Source organism: Triticum urartu, chromosome 2, assembly GCF_003073215.2.
Source record: "Triticum urartu cultivar G1812 chromosome 2, Tu2.1, whole genome shotgun sequence".
Lineage (NCBI taxonomy): Eukaryota > Viridiplantae > Streptophyta > Magnoliopsida > Poales > Poaceae > Triticum > Triticum urartu.
Genome location: NC_053023.1, coordinates 699,171,492 through 699,177,757, shown reverse-complemented (window position 1 = coordinate 699,177,757; position 6,266 = coordinate 699,171,492).

Below are 6,266 nucleotides of genomic sequence, written 5' to 3'. Positions count from 1 at the left end.
CCTGACCGATATTCATTTTGTATGTTATCCTATTTTTCTTGTGTAAGAACTGAAAGAAATTTTATTTCAAAATATGAGTGATGCAGTTATGGTACACTTCATTTGGTTATGTTTTCATGGCAGACACTTTATGTTGGGGCTCAGATGGAGAGAAAAAAGAACCTCTCGATATAATTTTTTGAGCAGGTAGAGTTTTCCCTCCTCTTCCACTCTCCGTGATATCAGCAATGTCTTTAGCTTGTTTCCCCTCTCCACATTCATATGCCTCTCCCATGATGCATCAGGCACAAATGACAGTGGTGGCGGTGGCCGCTGCGACGGCGCACATGCCCTCAGTTGGGAAGGCGATCTAGATGTTGGTGGTACACATTCAATAGTGGCGGTGCCGGGCATGACGGTTGTGTGTGCGCACATGTCGGTGGGCGAAGAGGCGCCATAGATGCTAGCAGCCCAGGCAACAGAGTGACTATGCGTCATGGCGGCGCTGGCCATCTCCGCTGCTCCTATAACATGGTCGTAGTTGGTCGGATCCATTCAGGGCGGGACTGGGCGGCGAAGGTGGCCTCCTCTAGTCATTACGGTCAGGGCTATGTCCCTACATCGATACATAGGTGTTAGATTGTTAGTAAAGGTGTTGCGGCGCATCTGCTTCCACGCACCAGTGGTCGCGTGTGTCGTTATGGACACTCACCGGTGACACGAAAGGGGTTTTCCGGCGTCGTTGGGCCAGATTCCTTTGTTAGGCTTGGTAGCAACAAGATTGCCTCATTACCCTGTTGAAGGTGTTGTCTCCTTACTATTGTGTGGAACTTCATTGGTCGGCGTCGACAATCTGGATGGAAATCTTTCTTGAGTTGACGAGGTTTTGAGGGTGTTCGTTCCTCCTTGGGGATGTTACTGCGGAAGAAAACCTTCATGCATGTTGCCGAAGAAAGCCTTCTGTCCTTTTTTGAATTGATGATAAATCACGCCATATTTCAGTCACTTACTTTTCAGAAAGCTTGGTGCGCGTAACAAGAAAGCTAAGCTAAAGCTCACGTGCTGAAGGACCTAAGCTAGCAGACTCGTACATGACCATTAATTCCACGGCTAATCAAGCACATGGCCATTAAGAGGGAGAAAAGATCTAGGTAATCCTACTCGGCAATGATTATCAAGCCAACACGGACTCGGGTACACGTACATGATGGACACGGACGTATACGTATTCATGTTTAACTCCAACAATCACCCCCTAAACACGACATCGTCACGCTACAGTGCCAACGCCGATTCTTGTTGGCAGCCCCAAGAACTTCTCTCGATCCAAAGCCTTGGTCTGGATGTCCGCAACTTGGTCATCAGTGCAAACGTAGTCGACCTTCGTCTTACCTTCTTCTACGACGTTCTTCATGTACTGATACATTGTATCAATGTGCTTGCTCCTATCCTGCCGCACTGGATCCTCATGTAGAAAACTTTCAGACTTGCTATCAACATTGAGCACCACTTGTTCCGGATCTCGATCCATGAGATCACCGTGCAGCCTCCCAAGCCACACACCTTGACACATCGCAGTGGCAGCTGCAATATACTCTATTGCATCAACTGCGGGTGCTTTGCTCTTCTTGCTTATCTCAAGACGAGGTTTCATTGAAGCGTCAATTGGATTGCAATATTTCATGCCACGTCTTTCAAGTACCTTCCTTACGTATGCCTCCTGGCATAGTGTGACCCCCTCCGGGTTTTGATGTACCTCTATCCCGGGGTAGTAGCTCAAAAGACCTAGATCATCCATCTGAAAAGCTCTTTCATCTGTAGCTTGAACTTTGCAATCACCTCTTCATCTGCTCCAGTTATCAATAGGTCGTCGACGTAGATGCCAACTAGTAGACGATCCCTTCCTTTACCTCTCTTGTACATTGCATGCTCTAGTGGGACTTTCTCAAATCCAAGAGAAATCAATGTCTGATGAAGTTTGATGTTCCACTCCCGAGGTTCTTGCCATAGCCCATACAAGATTTTATGCAACTTCAGTACCTTGTGCTCTTCTCCCTCTTTGATGAAACCGGATGGTTGATTCAAATACACATCTCCTTCTATCTCGCCGTTCAAAAACGCGGGTTTTACATCCATGTGATGTACTTTCCATGATTCTTGAGCCGCGAGAGCGATGAGTAATCTCACCGACTCCATCTTTGCAATGAGAATGAACACTTCTCCGAAGTCCACACCTTCCTCTTGCATGTACTCCTTGGCTACAAGCCTCGCTTTGTGCTTAATCCACCCTTCAACATCGTTCTTGACCTTGAATTCCCACTTTAGCTCTATAGCCTTTTCATTGTTGGAAAGATCCACAGGCTCCCATGAATTATTGTCATGAATCGACCCCAACTCTTCTTCCATAGCTTTACGCCAATACTCCATCGTATTTGCGTCCTTAAATTTCGCCGGTTCCTCGGCGTTTGCTAGACACTGTCGCCCACTCCTATTCACTTTTTCCGGGTCTACTGTTTGAAGATATTTCTCCGAATGCAGGTTGAATACCGGTCCAAGATGTTCGTATGTAGATGGTGGTGCCTCTTCCTCCATTACAGTTGGAGGCGACGTAGGTGTGAAAGAAATATCTTCCCTTACGTACAATTTTGCTGGCCCATCTTCGAGTGCAACTCCTCTTGCTGCACCTCCAAGTGCAGCACATGTGACTTCTAAAGCCAGGCTCCTGGTGCCGTCCGTTCCGGCCATCCTGGCCTGTTGGACGGGCTGCTGCCACAGCAGCCTTTAGAAGGCCTCCACCTCCACGTTGTCCTGCATGAGCCTCGTGGTGGTGCCCAAGCCACCTCTTTTTCTGGGCTATTTTGCGTGTTGACTGCTAGCGCTCCGGGCTGAGAACTCGCCGCGTTGCTGTCCTTGGATACTGCAGCCGCTGGCCTTGATTCGACTGCCAACTTACGTGAGTTGCATGGCGCGCTGCTGCTGCCTACGCACGCTACTGCATTGGTCGCCGACTTCTGCGAGCTCGCTATCTTGCTGCATGTTTCGATGCTTGCAATGCCACTAGCTCCTGGAATCGCCAGGTCGGATGCACCGCGAGTCGCGTCGTCCACGTAACTCGCTGTTGCACTGTCTGACACCATGTATGCGCAACGCTCAGCTCGTCGCGCGTTGTATTTTACTGGTTGAACCACACCGGCCCGCCTTGTGTCATGGTCTTCTGACGCCACAACTTCGCCTATTCTCAGAATTTCTGAACTGCTCTTTCGACCACAGCTGGCCTCTCTCGGAGGCGCCGTACAAAGAGTACTTCTCCATGGCCGCGCGCACGCAGCTCGCTTCATGCGCTTCAGTAAAGTTGGCACTTACGTCCATAACACTAACATAAGTTTTGGAATCACTCCCCGCCTCTGTAGCTTCGACACGAGTTTCCGAACCATGATCATGATGCCAAACTTTTTCTTCAACAAACGCGACAATTTCTTTAGCCGGCGGTTGAAAAGACCTGGATCCATCTCGTTCATGAGTTCTCTCATCAACATCATGTCACCATCATGTCCTTGATGGGCCATGAGCACCTTCTGCTTCGGTGCTTCCTCGCAGTCAGCCTTGAAGTGACCGAGGAGGCCACAATTATAACATCTCACTTTCCTGATGTCAAACTTTCTCCTCGGTGGTGGTGCAGCCTCATCGTTTGAGTCATCGTCCGAGTCGGCGAAGTTCTTTCTCACCGAACGCTGCTTCCCCTTCTTCTTGCTGCTGCTCCTGGATCCGCCTTGCTTTTCTAGGGCGATACACTGCGCCTTCGTGAGCATCACAAGCTCGTCGTTCCTCCCGTCCCCAAGACTGTACCGCATCCGCTCATCATGAGCCTTGTACCGTCCGACAAGATCGTCGATGGAGAGAGTCGCGAGATCGACGCACTGCTCGATCGCCGTGACAATTTGCAGGTACTGGGGAGGGGCCGACGCAAGAACCGTCGGACAACCGAGGCCTCCATGAGGTTTTCTCCAAGCGCGCGGATCCGATTGACGAGAGTTGCCACCCGTGAAGCGAACGCCACGGACTCATCGTCGCCCATGACCAAAGTCTCGTAGTTCCTTAGGAGAGTTTGGAGATTGGCTTGCTTGACGCGGGTGTGTCCCTCGAACATGAGTTTCAGAGTATCCCACACCTCCTTCGCCGTTGCTTTGGTGATTAGGTGCTGGAGGACATCCATCGGCATCACCGAGTAAATCGCCGACGCCGCCTGCCGATCCTTCCGGTGCTCGGCTCCCTCCTTCTTGAACGCGTCGCCTCCGGGATCCACCGCGTCCCATAGCTCGTTGGCGCGGAGACCACACTCCATGAGGGCCTTCCAGACCCCGAAGTTCTCGCGATCAAACCGTGGATACGACGAACTCGCCGGAGCAGCAATTACTTTAGCCGCACCGGAGTACTCCGCCAGCTGCTTGTTCTTCTCGTCGTCCGCCATGATCCTCCGTTACTAGAAGATCAACCTTGCTCTGATACCAATTGTTGGCCCAGACGACATCGAGTACTTTCCGGCGACGGTGATACGACCAAGGACGAACGATGATGACGAACAGAGCTCGCTGACAAACTCGACGAAGTGCTTTACACCGAGATGCACCGATCAACCGCAGTGCAAAGCTAGCCTCCTTTAGCTAATCTTGCTCTTGATCGACCAAGCGTCGTAGTTGCTGCAAGCAACACAAAACAGCACACGTACATACACAACGGCCAGCCGGCCGGAAGCACGCACGCGTATAACCGACGTATTGCCACATGAACGTATCGTCCCTGGTGATTACTTTATTGCTTCAACTCACGATTACAAAGTACAGGGGTACACCAATATATATACTAGCTATCCTACAGATAACAAGTAATCCTACTCGGCAATGATTATCAAGCCAACACGGACTCGGGTACACGTACATGATTTAGGACACGGACGTATACGTATTCGTGTTTAACTCCAACAGCCATTAATTCCACGGCTAAGTCTCTATGTTTGCTATATAAATCTGCAACGGGCCAACGCGTTTGATATGGATTTCTGCGAGAAGTACCAAACCAACGATGAAAAAGGTAGAGCCCTCCGGATAATTTACAAGCTCTGCCATTTTGTTTCTTCCTTTGGAAACATGCAGAATTTAATCTCTCAACATTAGGGATGAATGTTAATGCCCTTTTGAATGGAATACCTTAGTTAGGACTTAGTACTGCAAGGTATTCGGAAATAACCTAGTTCTAGACCTATTGATTTCAGCATCGGCACAAAGGGCTGCCGCCTTGCTTGAGCAACCTCGTCGCTCTATAGTGTAACTACATGATTTTGTATTTTACTATCCCACTTTTCATGCGCATCAGACCTATTGATTTTCACATTCCCGATTGATTTTCACATTCAAATCTCCTGATTAGTTACCACATATACCAATTACGAATGAATATCCTGATAGTTTGATGTTAATCTGGTCGATTTCCATACCCTGTGCTGAATGATTGAATATCATGATAGTCATTTTCAAATCGACATGTGAGGTACATCTGAGTGTATAGCCCTGCAACTTGCACCCTTGGCCTCAGTGCCACTGCCGGTGAATATGCACATGGCAAGGGTGAATATGCACAGTTTTGGAGCCTTTTTAATCCGGAACATAGAGACTGATGAAAAAGGGCCTATACTATTTTTGCAATCACTTGTTTACTTTGGAGCTTTTCTAATCCGGAACACAATTTTATGTTCATATATATTTGCAATCACTTGTTTACTTTGGATCTTTTTTAATGGAACACAATTTTATATTCACATATATTTGCAATCACTTGTTTAGATGTTGTGTGTGTGCTACATTCTATAAGTTTTTCCTCCAATTTTCCATCGTAACGGTGTGTAATTCTCTAGTACATTCATGTTTTTTTGTAATTTTTGTTGCAAGTTTCATATCACAAAATTATGTCCAAAATTTGATGCGCATACACCCTTGCTCACTTACAACTTTCCCATCTATTAGATGAAAGCATACATGCCCATCAAGGGAATTGTTACGTTATAATCACACATGTGGATGACGTACAAGCTCCGGGAGGATATCAACTGGTTTCTGTTGCTAATACTATTAGCCAATACGACATATTAGGTGCCATACCACTATATAGCTGTATTAGAAGTCCTACTACTCATTCTTAGTCAAAATGGCAAAACTCGGCATTTTTATTACTCCCTCCGTTTCTTTTTAGTCTGCATATAAGATTTGGTCAAAGTCAAACTTTGTTAACTTTGA